The following is a 24,088-nucleotide window of genomic DNA, read 5'->3' on the forward strand; positions in this document are numbered from 1 at the left end:
GCCGGACTGGATATGACGCACCTCGCTACACGACAAAAATCAGTCAGGCCTAAGCCGGACTAGATATGACACATCTCGCTAGACGACAAAAATCAGTCTGGTCCAAGTCGGACTGGATATGACGCGTCTCGCTAGACGACAAAAATCACTCCGGCCCAAGGTGGACTGATTCCCAGGCCGGACTGACAAATTTCCGGACTGACTCACAGGTCGGACTGACAAATTTCCGGACTGATTTTCCAGGCCGGACTGACGTCTTGGCCGCACTGCTTTTCCAGGCCAAACTGACGGCTTGGCTGCACTGATTTTCCAAGCTGGACTGGATATGACCCGTCTCGCTAGACGACAAAAATCAGTCCGGTCTAAGCCGGACTGGCTATGACACGTCTCGCTACACGACAAAAATCAGTCCGGCCCAAGCCGGACTGGATATGACGCGTCTCGCTAGACGACAAAAATCACTCTCGCCCAAGCTGGACTGATTCCCAGGCCGGACTGACAAATTTCCGGACTGACTCATAGGCCGGACTGACAAATTTTCGGACTGATTTTCCAGGCCGGACTGACGGCTTGGCCGCACTGCTTTTCCAGGCCGAACTGACGGCTTGGCCGCACTGATTTTCCAAGCCGGACTGGATATGACACGTTTGCTAAACGACAAAAGTCAGTCCTGCCCAAGCCGGACTGGATATGACGCTTCTGCTAAACGACAAAAGTCAGTCCGGCCCAAGTCGGACTGATGGCCGAAAACTGGACTGACAAATTTCCGGACTCATTTCCAGCAAATTTCCAGACTCATTTCCAGGCCGGACTGACGAATTTCCGGACTCATTTCCAGCAAATTTCCAGACTCATTTCCAGGCCGGACTGACGAATTTTCGGACTCATTTCCAGCAAATTTTCGGACTCATTTCCAGGCCGGACTGACAAATTTCCGGACTCATTTCCAGCAAATTTCCGGACAGATTCCGCCCATTCAGGAATGCAACTCACCACACTTCCCCAAGTCACTACAATGACTTGGAGAACCGGGGGGCAACTTATGGGGTGTAAAAACAGCAGCCTGTAGCAGGCCGACACCTGTCCTGGAGTAGGTGAACTCAAGCCTATCACAGGCCGACACCTGTCCTGGAGTAGGTGAACTCAAGCCTATCACAGGCCGACACCTGTCCTGGAGTAGGTAAACTCAAACCTATAGCAGGCCTGCACCTGTCCTGGCGTAGGTCATCCCACGTCATCGAGTTTCCCTCTATAAAAGGGGGTTCAAAGTTCAAACCTTCTCCTCCAAAAACTCTTAAACTAGCTCTGCACTCCTGCTCATATACTGACTTGAGTGTCGAAGGGCCTGTCCGGAGTAACATCCGGGTTGGTCTTCTGACCTCGTTTGCTTCTGTGCAGAACGCAGCCACTTCATTTCAATCCCGTCGAACTCGATTCCTTCACTTCGGTTCCTCTGGTCATCCAGCTCAGCCCTTACATCACTGCCGTACCTGTTACCGATTTTCGGTCTAACAGTAACGATCTAAAGCATACCTTTCTCGGCCTTTTGGCTAAGATCAAGTGTAGTATCTGTTCTTATCAGTTTAATATCTGATATGTGGCCCATCGGGTCACATGATATTAATCTAAAATTTTTTTGGGGGTAGGGCCCACTACGAGTAGCTTGCTATTGGGGGTTGGGGGCTCTTAGGAGTCGCCCATGAGTTGCACTATTGCAGGGGCCTGGCGCACCCCTTCCAAATCTGATGAATAATTTTGGGTATTTAGCTCTCCTTCACTGCTTATGAAACCCGTATAAGGCTTGCAAAAGGCTATAGATGGAGTCTGTCTATGGTTTTACTAAGAAGAGCGGGAGTGTGGGTAGAGAGTCTAAAGACACTTAGGAATGGAGTGTTGGTAATACATACTGTAGTCAAATCTATATTGTTTTGTTCTCTTTTAGGGATTAATGGTATGTTGGGGTCTGTAGACACCCCATTTTGACCGAACCCTAATAGAGTCGTTAGGATAGAAACCCTGTCAAAGTAGTGTTTTAATATCCCAAATTTGTTCCCAAGCTAGCTTAGGGTCCCACCAAGGTCCCTATGAAATTTTGTTAAGATCCTTGCACATTTGCCTAGTGAACGAGCTAAGGCGGTGTCGTGGTGCAAGTCCAGAAGGGTGGCAATTTAGCCAGAAAAGAGGTTGTGCTGAAATCTAGAAAACCAGTTCCAATTTGCCATTATGGGCTGTCCAGGGAGATACAGGGGCATGCTGATTAGTGTGCAACAAAATTAGTTAGGGGAATCTTATGTGGTTAGAGAGCTTTTGATCTCAGCCCTTCATTGATAAAGGCAATTTGAAAGGCTAGGATCAAAGGAGGAAAAGATATTTTGCACAAATTTTCTTCCCCCTGTTTTCTACTTGGGCCCCCTGATAGGTTAAAAAAATGCGTAGATAGGGGCTGTCCAAAGGATAAGAAAGAGGTAGAATATATCATTTTTCTCAGGACCATGTCTTACCAGAGGCACTCCCCCTGCTGATATAAAAAAAGTTTAAAAATACACTAGAATGGGATGTCCGGGGGAGAAAAGGGGGTCGAATATATCACTTTTTTTTTATATAAACCAGCGAGTTAGGGTTTTCACGGGGGGGGGGGGGGGGGGGGAGGCGCCTCATTTTTTTTTTGAGAAAAAGGAGAGGGAGAAAGAGAGAAGAGGAGGAGCCGCCATCTTCACCATTCTCCGGCAAGCCACCCACCGGCCGTGCCTCCTCCGACCACCACCATCGACCACTTTCTTCCCCTCTGCAGCCTCCTAACCTTAGCCACCGACCCAAACCCATTTTCAAACCCATCTGCAACCCCCTTCTCCGGCTCCATCTCCCACCAAACCTCCGGCCATTTCCGATCCAAAACCCACCCTCGACCACCATTTTTTTAAATCCCCTTTTAACCCATAGAAACCCATTTCTATCCATTGACTCCGGCCAATACCCCAACTCCGGCCAATCACCACCCAGCTTCAGCAACCCCCTTCTCCGGCTCCATAACCTCCTCCACTTTTTTTTTCTCTTCTCCCCATCATCTTCTCTGTTTTTGCCAAACTAAAACCCATCTCAGAAAACCCCATTTCGACCGAAACCCACCTCCAAATCCATTTAATTTTCCCCATCAACCTCCATTGAAACCCACCTCCATCATCTTCTCCGGGCATCTCGCCGGAATCCGGTCGGACACCATTAAATCCGATCAAACCCACTTCATTTCTATCCCCATCCCACCTCCACCGACCACCTTCTTCTTCTTCTTCTTCTTATATATCTCAACCACCACAAAACCCCTTTCATTTTCCCTCAAACCCATTTCAGTTTCTCCTTAAACCCAACCTCATCGGTGAAGTATTAAAAACCCTCTCGACAGATCCCAACCCTCGGAGCTTTGAAAAGGACAAACGAGCAATGGACAGTCTATCTCTCCTCGATCCGGTAAGAGGCATTTTCTACTCTCTTGAAAAAGGATATCTGTCTTGATTGCACTCACGAGATCTCTCTGTATTCTGTTCAGGGTTTGGTTGGTCCAATGTTAGATTTAGTGGGCATTTGTTTAGTGGGTGTTAGGTCTAAAATTGGTAACAGGTTATGGTAGGGCCGGAAAGGCTGATCTGGACCTGAAGGGCTGATCTGGGCCTGAAGGGCTGATCTGGGCCTGAAGGGCTGATCTGGACCTGAAGGACTGATCTGGACCTGAAGGGCTGATCTGGACCTGAAGGGCTGATCTGGGCCTGAAGGGCTGATCTGGACCTGAAGGGCTGATCTGGGCCTGAAGGGCTGATCTGGGCCTGAAGGGCTGATCTGGACCTGAATGACTGATCTGGACCTGAAGGGCTGATCTGGACCTGAAGGGCTGATCTGGGCCTGAAGGGCTGATCTGGACCTGAAGGACTGATCTGGGCCTGAAGGGCTGATCTGGACCTGAAGGGCTGATCTGGACCTGAAGGGCTGACCTGGGCCTGAAGGGCTGATCTGGACCTGAAGGACTGATCTGGGCCTGAAGGACTGATTTGGGCCTGAAGGGCTGATCTGGACCTGAAGGGCTGATCTGGGCCTAAAGGGCTGATCTGTGCCTGAAGGGCTGATCTGTGCCTGTGCGCTACAGGACAAAATTCAGTTCATCTCAAGCCGAACTAGATATAGCGCGATGCGCTACAGGACAAAATTCAGTTCATCTCAAGCCGAACTGGATAAAGCGCGGTGCGCTACATGACAAAATTCAGTTCATCTCAAGCCGAATTGGATAAAGCGCGGTGCGCTACATGACAAAATTCAGTTCATCTCAAGCCGAACTGGATATAGCGCGATGCAGGACAAAATTCAGTTCATCTCAAGCCGAACTGGATATAGTGCGATGCGCCACAGGACAAAATTCAGTTCATCTTAAGCCGAACTGACGGCTTGGCCGAACTACTTTTCCAGGCCGAACTGACGACCGCACTGATTTTCCAGGCCGCACTGACGGCTTGGCCGCACTGCTTTTCCAGGCCGGACTGACGGCTTGGCCGCACTGCTTTTCCAAGCCGGACTGACGGCTTGGCCGCACTGATTTTCCAAGCCGGACTGGATATGACGCGTCTCGCTAGACGAAAAAATCAGTCCGGCCCAAGCCGGACTGGATATGACGCACCTCGCTACACGACAAAAATCAGTCAGGCCTAAGCCGGACTAGATATGACACATCTCGCTAGACGACAAAAATCAGTCTGGTCCAAGTCGGACTGGATATGACGCGTCTCGCTAGACGACAAAAATCACTCCGGCCCAAGGTGGACTGATTCCCAGGCCGGACTGACAAATTTCCGGACTGACTCACAGGTCGGACTGACAAATTTCCGGACTGATTTTCCAGGCCGGACTGACGTCTTGGCCGCACTGCTTTTCCAGGCCAAACTGACGGCTTGGCTGCACTGATTTTCCAAGCTGGACTGGATATGACCCGTCTCGCTAGACGACAAAAATCAGTCCGGTCTAAGCCGGACTGGCTATGACACGTCTCGCTACACGACAAAAATCAGTCCGGCCCAAGCCGGACTGGATATGACGCGTCTCGCTAGACGACAAAAATCACTCTCGCCCAAGCTGGACTGATTCCCAGGCCGGACTGACAAATTTCCGGACTGACTCATAGGCCGGACTGACAAATTTTCGGACTGATTTTCCAGGCCGGACTGACGGCTTGGCCGCACTGCTTTTCCAGGCCGAACTGACGGCTTGGCCGCACTGATTTTCCAAGCCGGACTGGATATGACACGTTTGCTAAACGACAAAAGTCAGTCCTGCCCAAGCCGGACTGGATATGACGCTTCTGCTAAACGACAAAAGTCAGTCCGGCCCAAGTCGGATTGATGGCCGAAAACTGGACTGACAAATTTCCGGACTCATTTCCAGCAAATTTCCAGACTCATTTCCAGGCCGGACTGACGAATTTCCGGACTCATTTCCAGCAAATTTCCAGACTCATTTCTAGGCCGGACTGACGAATTTTCGGACTCATTTCCAGCAAATTTTCGGACTCATTTCCAGGCCGGACTGACAAATTTCCGGACTCATTTCCAGCAAATTTCCGGACAGATTCCGCCCATTCAGGAATGCAACTCACCACACTTCCCCAAGTCACTACAATGACTTGGAGAACCGGGGGGCAACTTATGGGGTGTAAAAACAGCAGCCTGTAGCAGGCCGACACCTGTCCTGGAGTAGGTGAACTCAAGCCTATCACAGGCCGACACCTGTCCTGGAGTAGGTGAACTCAAGCCTATCACAGGCCGACACCTGTCCTGGAGTAGGTAAACTCAAACCTATAGCAGGCCTGCACCTGTCCTGGCGTAGGTCATCCCACGTCATCGAGTTTCCCTCTATAAAAGGGGGTTCAAAGTTCAAACCTTCTCCTCCAAAAACTCTTAAACTAGCTCTGCACTCCTGCTCATATACTGACTTGAGTGTCGAAGGGCCTGTCCGGAGTAACATCCGGGTTGGTCTTCTGACCTCGTTTGCTTCTGTGCAGAACGCAGCCACTTCATTTCAATCCCGTCGAACTCGATTCCTTCACTTCGGTTCCTCTGGTCATCCAGCTCAGCCCTTACATCACTGCCGTACCTGTTACCGATTTTCGGTCTAACAGTAACGATCTAAAGCATACCTTTCTCGGCCTTTTGGCTAAGATCAAGTGTAGTATCTGTTCTTATCAGTTTAATATCTGATATGTGGCCCATCGGGTCACATGATATTAATCTAAAATTTTTTTGGGGGTAGGGCCCACTACGAGTAGCTTGCTATTGGGGGTTGGGGGCTCTTAGGAGTCGCCCATGAGTTGCACTATTGCAGGGGCCTGGCGCACCCCTTCCAAATCTGATGAATAATTTTGGGTATTTAGCTCTCCTTCACTGCTTATGAAACCCGTATAAGGCTTGCAAAAGGCTATAGATGGAGTCTGTCTATGGTTTTACTAAGAAGAGCGGGAGTGTGGGTAGAGAGTCTAAAGACACTTAGGAATGGAGTGTTGGTAATACATACTGTAGTCAAATCTATATTGTTTTGTTCTCTTTTAGGGATTAATGGTATGTTGGGGTCTGTAGACACCCCATTTTGACCGAACCCTAATAGAGTCGTTAGGATAGAAACCCTGTCAAAGTAGTGTTTTAATATCCCAAATTTGTTCCCAAGCTAGCTTAGGGTCCCACCAAGGTCCCTATGAAATTTTGTTAAGATCCTTGCACATTTGCCTAGTGAACGAGCTAAGGCGGTGTCGTGGTGCAAGTCCAGAAGGGTGGCAATTTAGCCAGAAAAGAGGTTGTGCTGAAATCTAGAAAACCAGTTCCAATTTGCCATTATGGGCTGTCCAGGGAGATACAGGGGCATGCTGATTAGTGTGCAACAAAATTAGTTAGGGGAATCTTATGTGGTTAGAGAGCTTTTGATCTCAGCCCTTCATTGATAAAGGCAATTTGAAAGGCTAGGATCAAAGGAGGAAAAGATATTTTGCACAAATTTTCTTCCCCCTGTTTTCTACTTGGGCCCCCTGATAGGTTAAAAAAATGCGTAGATAGGGGCTGTCCAAAGGATAAGAAAGAGGTAGAATATATCATTTTTCTCAGGACCATGTCTTACCAGAGGCACTCCCCCTGCTGATATAAAAAAAGTTTAAAAATACACTAGAATGGGATGTCCGGGGGAGAAAAGGGGGTCGAATATATCACTTTTTTTTTATATAAACCAGCGAGTTAGGGTTTTCACGGGGGGGGGGGGGGGGGGGGGGGAGGCGCCTCATTTTTTTTTTGAGAAAAAGGAGAGGGAGAAAGAGAGAAGAGGAGGAGCCGCCATCTTCACCATTCTCCGGCAAGCCACCCACCGGCCGTGCCTCCTCCGACCACCACCATCGACCACTTTCTTCCCCTCTGCAGCCTCCTAACCTTAGCCACCGACCCAAACCCATTTTCAAACCCATCTGCAACCCCCTTCTCCGGCTCCATCTCCCACCAAACCTCCGGCCATTTCCGATCCAAAACCCACCCTCGACCACCATTTTTTTAAATCCCCTTTTAACCCATAGAAACCCATTTCTATCCATTGACTCCGGCCAATACCCCAACTCCGGCCAATCACCACCCAGCTTCAGCAACCCCCTTCTCCGGCTCCATAACCTCCTCCACTTTTTTTTTCTCTTCTCCCCATCATCTTCTCTGTTTTTGCCAAACTAAAACCCATCTCAGAAAACCCCATTTCGACCGAAACCCACCTCCAAATCCATTTAATTTTCCCCATCAACCTCCATTGAAACCCACCTCCATCATCTTCTCCGGGCATCTCGCCGGAATCCGGTCGGACACCATTAAATCCGATCAAACCCACTTCATTTCTATCCCCATCCCACCTCCACCGACCACCTTCTTCTTCTTCTTCTTATATATCTCAACCACCACAAAACCCCTTTCATTTTCCCTCAAACCCATTTCAGTTTCTCCTTAAACCCAACCTCATCGGTGAAGTATTAAAAACCCTCTCGACAGATCCCAACCCTCGGAGCTTTGAAAAGGACAAACGAGCAATGGACAGTCTATCCCTCCTCGATCCGGTAAGAGGCATTTTCTACTCTCTTGAAAAAGGATATCTGTCTTGATTGCACTCACGAGATCTCTCTGTATTCTGTTCAGGGTTTGGTTGGTCCAATGTTAGATTTAGTGGGCATTTGTTTAGTGGGTGTTAGGTCTAAAATTGGTAACAGGTTATGGTAGGGCCGGAAAGGCTGATCTGGACCTGAAGGGCTGATCTGGGCCTGAAGGGCTGATCTGGGCCTGAAGGGCTGATCTGGACCTGAAGGACTGATCTGGACCTGAAGGGCTGATCTGGACCTGAAGGGCTGATCTGGGCCTGAAGGGCTGATCTGGGCCTGAAGGGCTGATCTGGACCTGAAGGACTGATCTGGACCTGAAGGGCTGATCTGGACCTGAAGGGCTGATCTGGGCCTGAAGGGCTGATCTGGACCTGAAGGGCTGATCTGGGCCTGAAGGGCTGATCTGGACCTGAAGGGCTGATCTGGACCTGAAGGGCTGACCTGGGCCTGAAGGGCTGATCTGGACCTGAAGGACTGATCTGGGCCTGAAGGACTGATTTGGGCCTGAAGGGCTGATCTGGACCTGAAGGGCTGATCTGGGCCTAAAGGGCTGATCTGTGCCTGAAGGGCTGATCTGTGCCTGAAGGGCTGATCTGGACCTGAAGGACTGATCTGGGCCTGAAGGGCTGATCTGGACCTGAAGGGCTGATCTGTGCCTGAAGGGCTGATGGAGTCCTGCGCTGTTAGGGCCTGACAAGAAGACAAAGGGTCAGAAGACCAGCCCGGAGTGGTGCTCCGGACGGGCGCTTCGACACTCAAGTCAGTATGAGCAGGAGTGCAGAGCAATTCCGAACTGAGGAGCTTAGGATTTTGGATTTCAGATCTTAGAACCCTCACCTTAGCACAAGTGAAGGCTATTTATAGTGATTCTGAGCCACCTGTCCAGGACAGGTGGTAACACCTGACTGGACCAGGTTTCATGCCTAGTAAGGGCAGGTGGAAGTCCCTGATTGGTCCAGGCAGCATACCTAACAGGGGACAGGTGTGGGCTTTGCAGTGGTCCCTGTGAGGGCCACGTGTCAACAGCCGATTGGTTGCATATTTTGGACCCCATCAGTGGGCATTTGTTTTTGTTTTGTTTTTTATAATTTTTACTCGTGCAAATCAGAAAATCCAAATCAGAGTTATCTGCAGATTTTTGGAGTGGGAAAGGAAGTTCTTGACATGGGTCTTGGTTTGTGGAGTTTTTGATGAATGTTTGGGTGGAGGTAGTTTTTCTAGGACTGGTAAACAAAGTTTCTGATATGGGTTTTGTTTTTTTGGAGTGCTTGATGAGTGTTCAGGTGAAACTAGTTTTAGCCCCTAGTGTTGGAGTCGAAAGAAACTTCGAATGAGGGTCGATGCGAAGCTTGATATGATTTGGGAATTCGATTGGATTTGTCTATCTTGTAGTGGGTTTTCAATTCCTTTTGTTGCATTAGGTTATTGAGAGCTCTTCATAAGGACTACGTAGAGATTGGATTGGATATTTTCTCTTAAGATTCAGGACTTTAGTTTTCCTTACTCTCTGCTCAGGGAAGGTATTGAGATGAAGTTCGATGTCTTGTGTCTCTTTTTCATTTACGTGATCATATTTTTTTTTATGTGCATTACTTTGGAATGAGTTTAGTTTCAGTTGGTGTTGTTTTAAGGAGAAATTGACTATTTTATCTGGAGGACAAGGAATTCGCTTTGTGTTGTTTACATGATTTAATTCAGGAAGTGATCAGCATGAAGTACACTTTGATGTCTTAATTTTGTGATGAGGGAATGTTCGATGGGGTTATCCTTGACCTGGGTGTTTGGCTTTTATGGTTTATTTGATTAGCTTTTCTCTAGATTTGGAGAATGTATTTCATTTTTGAAGGATAGCAGATTGATTTCTGAGAAGTTCTTCCATGTTCTATTGTAAAAATGGCGTCGTTTAGAAGAACAATGTCCGTAGTGTCGCGAGATGGAGCTGTATCAAGCGGTGAAACATTTTCGGTCTCTTCTCCCTCTCATAAATTACCTTACACTCAGAATTACTCGCCGTCTGGAGGGTTAGTTGCATTGTTTAGTTCAGTGGATTTCCTTGAGGTGTTGCATAGAATTCGAGTTATTGTTCTCCCATTCGAGACTTTCTTGGGAATTATGTTTGGAGTATTCCTGCAAGGAGGTTTTTATACAAATTTCATGAGTTATTGGTCAACATTCTTCCCAAAGACAATTTTGTCAGTATCTTTGTGCCGAGCCCCTTTCCGTATTTAGTTTCAATGAGATTGTTGTCTTTATATCCCAAAGTAGCTTACGACAGAATTTAATTGCCATCTTGTCATTTCAGCTCCATTTCAGTTTTTCATTTCTCTGATGTGCATATATCTGATACAAAAGATATGATTTAGATCCCATCCTACCATTGCATCAGTTTGAAAATTTTGCCTGAGTATGCTAATTCACGCAGGTCTTGGGTTTTGTTTCTTCTTGTTACATTCTTACCTTGATCTTCAAGTCTAAATGAATATGATTGAGCATGTCTTTTGGGTTAGGCGATGACGGAATATTTCTTGAGCCAGCCCCTTGCCCTTCCTTTCATTTTCCCCATCTTAGGGTCTTCACAGGGTTTGAGGGGTTTCCTTTCTTTCAGTTTCGGGATTCCATCGATTCTGGGAACACTTCTCTCGGGTTTAGGTGGCTACGACGGAATTTCCTTGAGCCAGCCCCTTCCCTCCCTATTTTAGAGTTTTCGCAAGTTAAGGGATTCCCCCTTCTTAGAGTTGTTAGTCATATTTTGATTTACTTGCACCTCTTTTAGTGTTGTTTGTGTTGTTCATTTAGTAGTCTATGTTATAGGCTATTAGTTTGTCATCTAGTTTAGGAGTTTGTCTGTTAGAGTTGTTTCTTCTTTATTAGAGACTAACTCAGTCTTATTAGAGCTTTCCTGCTTAGGATCTTGAATTGTTTTCGCTGTTTCTGGGACACTTCTTTACGTGTTGTGGTTCGTCTCTTTGAGACGCTAGTTGCTTATTCGGGGTTTCCCCTTTTAGATTCAGGGCTTCGCCCTAGTTTGTGGTGTTACTTGCATGTTCCCTGTAAGAGTGAAATCATTTTAAGATCCAAAAGTTTTGAAATCATTTAAAAAATCCAAAAAACATCAGAAATTCGAAATCCAAAAACATTGGAAAAGCTTTAAAATCTCAAAAACATTAGAAATTTAAAACATAAAAAAACATTTGAAAACATAAAAAACCTTAAAAAAATCTAAAGTGTTGAGTGTTTCTTTTAGAAGCGTAGTTTGAGAGTTCGTTTCGAACTACGTTGGCTTGATCATCTTCCACGAGGTACGTAGTGCAGCTTGGGATTCTTATCCCAAGTCCAGCCAAACTTTGTAAATAAATGCTTTAACCCTTTTTCTTCAAAACTTTGTTTTCAACAAGATCTTCCTCTAGAGTTAGGAGTTTGTCCTAGATAGAGAGTTTTAGAATTAGGAGTTTGTCTTTTGTTGTGTGCTTGTTGTGTGTTTGTGTTAGAGTTAGGAGTTTGTCCTAGCTAGGAGCGCCTCCGTCCGGTCAGTTGGCGATTTACATCGCCGACTGATGACTAGGTCTAAGATGCGTTAGTCCACCCTTTGTTTTCCTTAGGAAGCACAGCCTAGTTACACATAGGTTGTAGGAACCACCTGCATTAGCATAGGGCTAACCTGCATTTAGTTAGGGCATATAGGGTGTCCTAAAATCTACAATTCACTGGAATTTAAATAATCGTACAAGAAGCTTTTAATAACTAGTCCGGTCTTTTAGATCGAGTCTAAGATAGAGGTCTAGGTGTCTTAGGCATCCTAGCTTAGAATAGACGCGAAGAAATACGTTGCCTTGATTCTCGTGGAGGCGGGGATACGTAGGCTTCTTTGGATGAATATCAGACCATTCGAGGACTCGGGCTAAATCGTTTAGAGTCTTAGGATTTGTTGTTTTGTTATGTTGTGTGTTTTGTAGTGTTTTCTTACTTTCTTGTGCAGACCTATACCTTTAGCTGTAGCATGCATGCGTTCGTCCACCAGAACTTAGACACCTGTTAGGCATGTCACTCACAACCTAGTTGTCATTAGGTGACACATCTTTTATCTTACTTTATGTGTGTTTATTATTTCATCCCCGAGTCATGCATGATTAGGTAGACGTTCACTCGGGGATATTTGTTCCCATTTCACATGATTTTTACCCAAACTTCTTCGAAGTTAATGAAAAATGGCATAAGAGACCAAGTGTTCGCACTCGGGCAAATTGGGGGCGCTCTTCGGACCTTCTCCATTCGTCATCAGGCACGGACCTTTTGTATCTCTGGTTATCCATTGCAAATAGAGCATTTGTTTTGGTTCCATGGCGCATCCATGGATGGCGACTCTGAGTTATTTTCAGATATATCTTGGTTTCGAGCCCTGGCTCCGGATCAGGATGTATCTCTTTCTTTTTATATCTCCACTCATGCTATACTGTGAGGGTGGCAGCAGTTTCGAGAGTTCCTTGGTAGAGCTCTCCTTCACGTTGTGGAGATCTTTGAGGATTGCAGGAGGGATCTCGCGTCCCTCGGCACCGTCCTCGGATCGGGGTCCACAGGGTCAAATTTGGTTTAGAGCTTCTGGGTAACCTGGAGCTCTTTTTCTTTTATCTTTTTATTTAGGATGGGTTAACAGAATATTGGAATTTGAATTTCCAGAAGTTGTTGAATACTACTTCTATTGATTAGCACAAGGCATCAATTTTGGTGGGACAATTCATTTTTACTTTCACAAATCTCTGATTGGTTCGTTTGGTTTTTTTTTTTTTTTTCCAATGAATATATAGCTTATTGGTTATTCTTAGTTTATTGGCTGTTTTTATATTGAGGCTTTATGAACCAATGGGAGGCTTTATAAGCCACTAAAGCACAGGGAAGCTCCCTGCGCTGCAGCGCAGGAACACTTTCCTCTTTCACATTAGATGTTTTGTTTATTTTAAATTTTTTTGTAAAAAATTTTACTTTGGAGGCAAATGATTATCACTTACAACGGTTTACAATAATCATCTCAATCACCTTAATACGTGCTTTCTCCAATTCGAAGCTTGATGGCGTCTGAATCTGGGTCTGCGATCATGCGGTCGGTAGAGGGCCTCCGCGGGGTCTGCAATCACAAACAAAGGGGGTCAGGGGGTCCGGGGTGGGTCCCGGACGACCACTTCGACACCCAAGTCAGATCCTTCGACCAATCAATATAAAGGACAGCGAGAAGATGAAGGGGTTTGATCAGGGTTACCAGGACCAGAACGCGGGTTCTTTTCAGGGTGGGGGTGAGTGGGTCGGAGGGGATTAGCAGGGAGAGTGGGATCAAGTCCCTAATCTCCTCTGTTGTTGCCTCGCCTCTTTTTCTGGTGACTTTCGTGGAGCTGAGGATGGGGGGGGGGAACTTTTCTCGGGATTTGGCGGATCCCTTTGTTCTTTTCTTCCTCCCCTTTTAAAGGGAGGCGGGCGGACCTTTTCATCATTATGGAAAGAGAACTATCTTTTGTGAGATTGGGCCGTTTCCCTGCTTCGCCGGCGCGCGTGCTTTTCCGGTTGCTTTCCTTCCATATTGTGATAATGAGGGTTGGATGGCGGGGAAACGACACGTGTCGCGACCGTATGGTCTTGCCATTTTCCCACACCTTCTTTCATGATGATTTGCTTTATCTGTGCATGGGCGACACGTGGCAACATCTGGGGGTGATACCGTATTTGTACCCTATCATAACTCCCCCTTACTCCTTTGGTCCATTTGAATGGGCCAAGGGAGTAACGTTTTGTTCGAGCGAAGTCATGATGAGGATATTTACGAGGGCTCCGGGGTACGAGGAGGCGTGCCGTTTTATCCGGCGGCTGTCCCCGGGAAGTGGCGGCGTCGTTAGGGGGGTCGCGTTGTCTCGAGGCGCCAGGATTTCCTTTAAGGAATGACCCTGACGCCTTTTTTTTGTGTGGCTCTTCGTCTTTCCTCTTCTCTCCTTCTCAGTAGGGGCTCTTTTCGTATCTTCTTCAGCAACATGTCTGGTTCTTCTTCACGAGTTAGGGTGAAGGCATGTTTCCTCCAGGAGTCGTCGAGTGACCCTGACTTGTCCTCCGATCCGGGGGAGGATCTCGTGGGTTGTCGGAAGAAGGCTAGGAGGGGCCCAGGTCCTTCATCGGGCTTCCCCCCCCTTCACCTTTCTTCCTTGCCTAGGGCGGACAGATCGTCTCGATCTCGCGTTGCCACGGAGTGGTCGTTTTTCTCTCGAGTCTATCATCGGGGAATGGAGCTGCGCGGCCGTGTTTTGAAGATGGGCAAGGAGATCGAGGCCTTGAAGCGGGAGAACGAGGTTTTACAGAAAAAGGTTCACCTTCTCAACGAGCAGCTGTTGGAATATGAGGTGGACCCCCTGCTGGAGACCTCTTGGGAGGAGGAGGGGAACCCTTCGGGAGAGGAGTCGTTCTCCGATTAAGCTTTGGGTTTCCTTGTTTTTCTACGTGCCTACCCCTTTCTTTGTCGAGGATTTCTGAGGCCTGCGTGCCCTGTGCCGTGTTTTCTTATTTCCCTTTCTTTTTTGTAGGCCTGTGGGTCAGGAGGATGTGAATGGATGATCTTTATGAATTGGTGCCGTGTCCATTTATGCTGTTTTTTTTTTGTGCATTTGTTGGGATGGAGTCTAGCTCCTCGGCGGGCTCTCCTTTGATTGTGCGGGCCCGCTGCCGGGGATCTTCGCTATCGATCGTGAAATTTTCGGCCGGGGCGTTGGTTCCTCTCAGGCTTGCGGCGTAGCACTGGCGTGCTATCATCTGTTGTCCCCGGACCTCCCCTACCCCGGTTGGAGTGGGGAATTTCATCTTGAGGTGGGGGGTGGAGACTACTGCTCCCAAATCTCTTAGAGCAGGGCGTCCAATGATGGCGCTGTAAGTGAATGGTATATCTACGACCAGGAAGGTGGTCATGATGGTTTTTTGGAGGGGGTATGTCCCGAAGGTTACGGGTAAGTCGATCTTGCCGTCGACCCGTACGGACGCGCCGGAGAAACCGTAGATAGAGTATTCCGCTGGTCCCAGCCTTTCTCTGCCCAGTTTCATTTCTTCGAAAGTCTCGAGGTGTAGCACGTTGACGGAACTTCCTGTGCCCACCAGGAATTTTTCTATATCGAAGTTGGCGACGACCAGTCTGATGACCAGTGCGTCGTCGTGCGGGACTTGCAGCCCGTCGAGGTCTTCGTTGGAAAAAGTGATGATCTGGTCTTGGAGGGGTGGATCCGTTCGGGCCTTTTTGGAAGGCAATTCCATGGAGAATATTCGTTCCGCGTATGCCCGCCGGCTGGCGGTTGTCGGGCCTCCCGCCGCTGGCCCGCCCGTGATGATATTGATTTTCCCCAAAAATGGTGGGCAGCTATTCGCGGGCCTGCGGTTGCTCGGGGGGCTCCTCTTTCCGAGGGCGCTGGTGGCGGTGCGCGTCGAATCTGCTTCGGGATCGGCGTCTGCTCCTTGAGCGATGCCTGCTAGGGGATCGATGTCGGCTTGTAGATCGGCGACGGTTGTTGGACCGGCGTCCATTGGGTGACCGATGCCTACCTCTGGGCTCGTTGGAGGGACGCTGGACCTCGCGCGAGCTTTCGTCAGGGCTCCTGAGATATTGATTTAGGTGTCCTTCTTCGGCTAACTTTTCCAGTTGGAGGCGGAGGTGGAAGCAATGGTCAGTTTCGTGGCCGTGGTCCCCGTGGAATTCGCAGAATTTCCGGGCGGACCTCTTCCTTGGGTCTATGGCCATTCTCTTGGGGGGGTCAGGAGACCCTGATCCCTGATGGCCAGTAGAACGTGGGAGAGGGGGAACTTTAGCGGGGCGGTTCCCAGTCTCTCGAAGATGGGGACGGGGTTTCTGCCCGCCTGCCTCTCGTCGGCACGTGGCCTTATGGGCCTTCGGCCGTCGTTTTTCCTGTCATCGAGGCCGGGCTGATTCTGCTCTCGAGCGCAGGCTTCTTCTGCTCGTACGAACTTATCAGCCTTGGATTCAAGTTCCTGTAGGTCCCGTGGTGGCTTGAGGGTGAGGTGCAGCTTGAGATTCGGATCGGTGGTGGCATGCTTTAGTGTGGCGACTGCGATTTGGACGTCCATGTTAGAAAGTTGGGCTAATTCGGCGTTGAATTTCAACATGAAGTCCCTCAGGGTCTTGTTTCTTCCTTGCCGGAGGGCTAAGAGGGCATCCGCTGGATCATGGCGGAGGCGGTTGTTGGCGAATCTTGCGCTGAACTTCCTCCCAAATTCATGGAAGGATGCGATGGAGTCGGGCTCCAATCTCATGTACCAGTCGTTGGCGGTTTTCCTTAGTAGGGACGCGAATGCTCTACACATGAATCCGTCCGACGCGCCTCGGAGCGTCATTACCCTTTTGAAGGTTTGGAGGAACTCGAGGGGGTCTGTGCTTCCATCGTACAGATCGAAGCGGGAGAGATCTATGCCTGCTTCTGCTGGGGTTCTTAAGACCTCCGAGGTGAATGGGGATGTCGTCTCCCTTTCCCATTCATCGAGGATGCCGTAGGCGTAGGGTTTTTTCATTTCTAGCTTTACCTCCCGGATCTGTCTCTGTAGGTCAGCTATCGGGTCCACGCCGGGCGGTGGTGCTGAGGTGGCCACTTCTTCCGCCCGAGCCAGGGGCGGTTCCTGGAGGCGGGTAGCTTGGACAGGGGGAGCGCGGCTGTTTGTAGCCTGCCTCCCGCTGTCTCGTTGGTGTCCCCTAGTTGCGGGGGGGCAGAGGGCTATTTGCTGATGGGGACGGCGTCCGGCGAGTCGGTGTTCGCTTTCACCGGGGATGGCATTCCGCTGGTTGTTCCTCGTTGCCTTCGTCATAGGCCTCTATCTGGTCCTGCGTTATTGGGGGCCTCTCCGAGGCCGGAGGAGGCAACCGTTGGAGTAGTTCTCGGCGAAATTCGTTGATCATCTCCATGGTGGGGACCATTTGTGGCGTGCTAGAAGAGGGCTGGGGTCGGCCCGAGGGCGGTGAGTTGGGTTCTTGGGAGGTTGAGGTGCTGGTTCGTGCACGTTGAACCTAGCTTCGGGTCATTTCCCCTATTTCTTGCTGTTGGGTGTGGTTTCTCGTCGCCATAAGGCGTTCAGTACTCGACGGGGTCCCACGGATGGCGCCAATATGATGGCGTCTGAATCTGGGTCTGCGATCGTGCGGTCAGTAGAGGGCCTCCGCGGGGTCTGCAATCACAAACAAAGGGGGTCAGGGGGTCCAGGGTGGGTCCCGGACGACCACTTCGACACCCAAGTCAGATCCTTCGACCAATCAATATAAAGGACAGCGAGAAGAGGAAGGGGTTTGATCAGGGTTACCAGGACCAGAACGCGGGTTCTTTTCTGGGTGGGGGTGAGTGGGTCGGAGGGGATTAGCAGGGAGAGTGGGATCAAGTCCCTAATCTCCTCTGTTGTTGCCTCGCCTCTTTTTCCGGTGACTTTCGTGGAGCTGAGGATGGGGGGGGGGGGACTTTTCTCGGGATTTGGCGGATCCCTTTGTTCTTTTCTTCCTCCCCTTTTAAAGGGAGGCGGGCGGACCTTTTCATCATTATGGAAAGAGAACTATCTTTTGTGAGATTGGGCTGTTTCCCTGCTTCGCCGGCGCGCGTGCTTTTCCGGTTGCTTTCCTTCCATATTGTGATGATGAGGGTTGGATGGCGGGGAAACGACACGTGTCGTGACCGTATGGTCTTGCCATTTTCCCACACCTTCTTTCATGATGATCTGCTTTATCTGTGCATGGGCGACACGTGGCGACATCTGGGGATGATACCGTATTTGTACCCTATCAAAGCTATGGTGATTTTTAGGCTTGCTTCAAGGGAAAACCCAATCCTCATGTCAAAACTCAGATTCAGATCTCATGTCATTTCATTGAATGATAAATACAATGGACTTCGCCACATGACATGACTCCATTCAACTAAACCGAAATATTCTCATAATAAAACACCTAACACCACTCCAACAATCATTATATATAAGACTTCTTCAACTCTTACTTCTAGTCACATACTTACCTCAAACGAACTCACTCTCTACGAAGATACACCCAACCAACAGACGACTCCTTTATTAGACATGAAAAAACAACACTCATCTACATTACTTATCTAACACGTACACATCATTCCCCTTCCCTTTGAAGAACATGGTCCTCTAGGTTAGCATCAACATTCCGAGTTTCTTTCTCATCCACTTCTTCTGCTTAGGAACCCTCCATCAAATGGAGCTTTTGGGTCTCTCGCACCTGTGTCCCGGAGAAAATCTTTCGCCACAATTGTAGCACAATCCTAGGGGCACGTCTCTCTTGGAGTTGGGGCAGAGTGAGTAGCGTAATTGTTGGGTGGGGCGATCCAAGCCGTCCATTTGATGTGCCACAACGTAAATAGGTTGTGCCCCCAAAATCATTTCCATAGGATGATCGCAACCCTCCGATCTATAGAGGTTTCCATAATATGCAGTTTCTCTTTAGATCGGAGGGCAAGGATCATCCTATGGAAATGATATTTTGTGGCGCAACCTATTTACGTTGTGGCCCATCAAATGGACGGCTTGGATCATCCGATGGTGTGGGCCGTACAGTTCATTTTGAAAAATATGGGTGTACAAGGGAGGATTTTATCCTAGAAGAGGGTGCGTGGGTGGGGGTGAGGGGTATCACTGCCCAAAATCTATTGTAGTGATGGGGATATCACTGCCCAAAATCTATTGCAGTAACCTCCATGGTTTTAAATTTTGACCGAAATCCGAAATTTCGGGTTTCGGTGGACAGCGGACACGAAATCCGTAGTACCCGAAACGTTACTTTATTTTGATCAAAAATTTGAAAATTCAGTCCGATATGTAAGGAATATCACAAAAAAATCTGGATTTTATTCATTATTTAATATTTTCTTGAAATGTCGGTAATTTTGGCCAAAATTTTGTACGATATAAAATATTACTTTATTTGATTTCGTTGGATTTCGTCCGAGATTTCGGTTTTGGTGAGGCCCGAAACGCATGCCGAAACTGAAATTTGAAACCATGGTAAACTCTTTAATGTCTTGTTCTCTTTTGAGCAGGATGAAAGGCAGGTCAGGGTCAAATTTGGTTTAGGGCTTATGGGTGGCCTTAGGTAAATCTTTTTATATGGGATGGATGCAACAGTATATTGGAATTCGAATTTCCAGAAGTTGCTGAATCCCAGTTCTGTATAATTAGCATAAGGCATCAATTTTGGCCTGGATAATTCAGTTTTGGTCTCTTTAAGCAAAATTCTGATGGGTTGGGGTTGTGTTTTTGTTCTAGATGGGACCCACTGTCACTGTGCGGAAACATTCCTCAACTGAGTGATACTAGGCGCTTGATCAATGGCCCGCACATGGATCGTTAAAATGAAAAAAAAAGCCCAACAGATCTATATTCAATGCAATGATCTCGAAATGGACGGCTTTAATCATCCAATCAGTGTTGATATTCCTTGACAATCTATGGTGGACCCCATCAACATCTCCATAGTGATCTGTAGTGGGGTGGGGTTATTTTTTGTTACAATTTCATAGGGCCTACCAAATGAATGGTCCAGATCATGTGATGGCCCCACTAGTATGATGTTTTCTAGCAACTACAAGTGCCAAGCTACATATGTCAGCATTTATTTGGAATGGGTTGGGCGTGGAATAATAAAAAAGACTTGTGAACATAGTCCCACATCGGATGTGGAGTTAAAGGAGAGTGAAACGGGCATGTATAAAACAAAGGAAAGCAGAAATGTAGAGCATACTTACCTGGACGGGGTCTATCGGTAATCAAGAAGGCCGATTGCCTAGGGCAGCTGCCTCCATTGCACTTTGGAGGGGAGTTGTCTTACCATCTCCCCAAGTGGGAGAGTGGACGTCATAATTTGTGATAGAGGGGGTACGCGTTCGCGCGGCCCCTGCCATTATAAATTGAAGCTTTTGTTCTAAATCATCCAATCAGAGTGTGTTGATATTGGATCAATCTAAACCCTGCCAATATTGAACGATTCCAAACTCATTTGTCGAGCGGGTTTGAGGCAGCACACAAGCTAAGGCCATGGGCTGGGCATGGCTAAGAGGGTGTGCACAAGGCATATGGCACGCAAGGGCCAAGGGATTTGCGGGCACTGGTGTGCAAATGCTGGCATTGGGGGGGCACTGGTGTGCAAACCAGCGCAAATTGGCGGGTTTAGACGTTGGCGGCAATGCACAATGCGCAAAGGAGTTGGCGCCAATCAGTGGCATTGGCGAGCAACAGCCAATGCGCACGAGACAACTGGCCAGCACAAGGGTGTGTTTGCACATGGACGGAACGGTTACAAAGAGTTCAAATTTGGGCAAAGGCATGCTCGGACTTGGTGTCTATGTTTGAAATCAAGGAAGGCAACAGTAGGGCCGTTTTGGCACATGTTTGCACACTTGGCAGCAAGGCAATGGGCAAAGTGGTGTTGCACATGAACATCTTGGAGTCAAACCATATGTCTACTGCATACACACATGGCTGGACGATTGTGGGCTGTTATGCCACTTGTTGTCTTGTAATTTGTAAGTGCTATTGCACATGAATTGTTCTCCTCTGTTCACTTGCTGTCTTTGCCTGGAAATGGGGTGGAAACAACTTTTATTTTTCTATCAAACCGTGTCTAACGTAAGTCCTGTCAGCCTCTGGAAATTTTCAATTTTATAAGTTCGCCAATGTGGAATCTTTGTCGACTGACGTGGCAATTGTATTCCCTAGTTGGAGATTTCATTGCTCAACGACAGAAAGCCGAGTTTTTTTAATATTATCTCATTATCGAGGTCTTGCCTCTCGCTCTCACATCTCTCCTCCTCCCTTAATGCTCGTTTGAAGACTGGTTCCGTAGAGCCTCCTCTATCTATTGACTGGTTCCCTACAATTACTAAGAAATACTCTCTCTCTCTCTCTCTCTCTCCTCCATCTCTATTTCTTCTTCTTTTTGTTTAACCCTATATTTTGGGTGTAAATCGACTCTTGGAATTTCTGCTTTTTGGGTTTTTCTTAGGAATGGACGCAATTTGAAAATAGGGTTTTTGGTTTCATTAGAGTTTATTATTTTTTTTTAGAGAGGGTTGCTTGTGTTTCCTTATTATTATTTTTCCTCCATTATTTTTTCTGAGGAATTGACACTATTTCAGTTTTTTCAATGAGGGTTTTTGGTTTTTTCAGAGCGGGTTGCTTGTGTTATCTGGTGTTTCACCAATCAATTTTTTCTAATTTTTCGCTACGATTTCCTAACAACTAAACACCCATCTTAGACAGTTTCCTTTCTATTTCCTTTCCATTTGCAACGTTATTTTGATTTCCTTTTCCAGTCAAGTGAAGCAACTGAGAAGACCCTAATGTAAAGAGCAGGGCAAAGGAGTGGGGGATAGAGATTTAGAGACATGGTGAGTAAGAAGAGCAATGGCTTGAGGTAGAAAAGGGAAAACAAAAATCATATTTTAAACAGAGATTTTTTTTCTGTTTACCAACCCAATCATGGACTCTCCTCACTCACGGTTCTCTCAAATCTCTCTCACTAGTCCTCTCTACCTTTTGTCACCTTGAGTAAACAAATATTGTGCGAATTTTATTTCCGCGGTTGTCAAATATGCCCTTAGAGTAACTTGAAGCATACTTTAATCTTTTTTTTTGCAAGAAAATGCATTTTGCGATAGAATGCATTGTTTTTAAAAAAAAGTCTCTTTAGTAGTTCGAACAGGAACGCTCCACAAACAAATTTTGTTTCCAATAATCTCAAGGGCAAGGCATCTTTTTTACTTGAGAACAAGATATGGGTCACTTCATGGGCATTCACCAGCATCCGCTCCATCGCTGTGTGTTCTCCGTGTACCCAAGTTTGATAAATAACTTCAAAGCGCAATAGTTATAATCTAAGTAGTTAACTTGTAAAATTAAGACCCCCACATTGAGCTGCAAATATTGATTTAGGTGATGAACAACAATTGGATGGAGAACTCGCTGTTCGAAGAAAGGATGGAGATCCCAATTTTTGGCTCCCATGGAAGAACACATGGGGATAAAAGATTACAAAAATAAAATATCAATTGAGGCTTAATTAATCATGGGCATAGGATCATCCAATCAAGGTGATCCTGATGGCATCTGAATAGGATCACATCCACATGGCACACATGAGCCCAAAAAATGTCACTTAAGTGTGAGCCTAATAGCATCAATTTCCATTTAGGTTTGTACAGTGTTTTCTATATCTATACGACAACAGGCCAACTCATCACATGTGTGCCGGTGTGAAATAAAGCCCATTCCACACTGTTAGGTGTTTAGTCCCACATCGGAAAACAAGAAGAAATGTAGTAAGAGAAGGTGACTATAGAACAGGCGGGATGTAACGATCTAAAGCATACCTTTCTCGGCCTTTTGGCTAAGATCAAGTGTAGTATCTGTTCTTATCAGTTTAATATCTGATACGTGGCCCATCGGGTCACATGATATTAATCTAATTTTTTTTGGGGTAGGGTCCACCACCAGTAGCTTGCTATTGGGGGCTCTTAAGCGTCGCCCATGCGTTGCACTATTGCACGGGCCTGGCGCACCCCTCCCAAACATAATACAAAACTTTATTTATTTATTACTTCAGGGGCAGGGATAAATGAAGAATGATAGTTAGAAGGTCGACCTTGCATAAATAGCACGAAAATATGTTCTCTGTGATTCCGGAAAAGTGGGGATACGCTTTGCCTGGGGAGGGGATTTAAAATATTCCCGGGTGCGGGGATGGAGTTGGCTCCGCTCTGTATTAATGCCTTTTTTTTCTTGTATTTTTTAAGCGTTTTTTTTTTTTTTTTTTTTTGGGGAAAACTACTTGAAACATCTTGGATCAACACATATCTACAAGATTCCCCTAAAATTTTCATAATTTCCATCAGTACAGTTTTGTCCCTGAAATAGTTTTTTATGTTTTCTTTTACCCATAATCTATTGGGCATTGTCCATCATTATATTAGTATATTACCCTTAGAAATCCCTAAAATCTCTCCATCGAACCATCACTGCAAGGCAACATTAAATTCTTTGAAAATCTCCCTCCCCCAAATAAAGGTAACATCTCTCTGATGAGTGATGAGATTTTATATGGTGTGCGCTCGTATAATCCATTATTTTTCAAAAAGTAACGTATGGGCTACACCATAGGATGATCCAAACCGTCCATTTGATAAGCTACAATTTAAAAGTACTTTACAGGCCACACCATAGATCATCCAAATCGTCCATTTGATGGGCCACAACGTAAATAGATCACGGCCCAAAAATCATTTCCATAGGATGATTGCAACCCTCCGATATATAGAAGGTACCATAATATGCAATTCCTTTATAGATCAGAGGGTTGGGATTATCCTATGGAAATGATTTTTGGGCCACAACCTATTTACGTTGTGGCCCATCAAATGGACAGTTTGGATTATCCTACAATGTGCCCATCAAGTGGAAGGTTTGGATCATCCTATGCCTATGGTAGTTTGGTGTGCCCATCAAATGAACGGTTTGGATCTTCCTATGGTGTGGCACGTACAATACTTTTTGGCAAGTGGGATTGGGAATTAGGGATCTGCTAGGGACTATTGATCAATTAAATGAATCTGAGAGCAACCACCTTTGTCCCCATGTTAATAAAATGAATAAGACAAAATCTTAGCCTATGTGGGTTGCGTGGCTACTCTCTGTGGACCCCGATCCCTAGGACGGGCGGGCGAGGGACACGAGATCCCCCGCCGGTCCTCTAAGATCTCCACAATGTGAAGGAGAGCTCTACTAAGGAACTCTCGAAATGATGCCACTTACAGCATGGGTGGCGATATGAATGAGATACCTCTCGATTCAAGGACCAGCCCGGAACCAAGATGTACCTATAACAAAGAAGAGTCGCCATCCAAGGAAGTAGGCCCTGGATCCCAT

At 47.0% G+C, this 24,088-nt stretch overlaps 2 non-coding genes and 2 pseudogenes across 2 annotated transcripts; all 4 read left to right on the forward strand.

Annotated features, from left to right (window-relative positions):
• Positions 1 to 1,529: 1,529 nt before the first annotated feature.
• LOC143889005 (U2 spliceosomal RNA) lies at positions 1,530 to 1,736 on the forward strand (annotated as a pseudogene).
• Positions 1,737 to 6,168: 4,432 nt separating this feature from the next.
• On the forward strand, positions 6,169 to 6,375 carry LOC143889006 (U2 spliceosomal RNA; annotated as a pseudogene).
• Positions 6,376 to 19,906: 13,531 nt separating this feature from the next.
• Positions 19,907 to 20,066, forward strand: LOC143889154 (U1 spliceosomal RNA). Its single transcript, XR_013254771.1, has one exon. It is a non-coding gene; the product is annotated as a U1 spliceosomal RNA (small nuclear RNA).
• Positions 20,067 to 22,532: 2,466 nt separating this feature from the next.
• Positions 22,533 to 22,730, forward strand: LOC143888994 (U2 spliceosomal RNA). The gene has a single exon (XR_013254624.1). It is a non-coding gene; the product is annotated as a U2 spliceosomal RNA (small nuclear RNA).
• The last annotated feature ends 1,358 nt before the right edge of the window (positions 22,731 to 24,088 follow it).

Source organism: Tasmannia lanceolata, unplaced genomic scaffold, assembly GCF_043159265.1.
Source record: "Tasmannia lanceolata isolate RefF3 unplaced genomic scaffold, GAP_Taslan_0.1 ptg000012l, whole genome shotgun sequence".
NCBI lineage: Eukaryota > Viridiplantae > Streptophyta > Magnoliopsida > Canellales > Winteraceae > Tasmannia > Tasmannia lanceolata.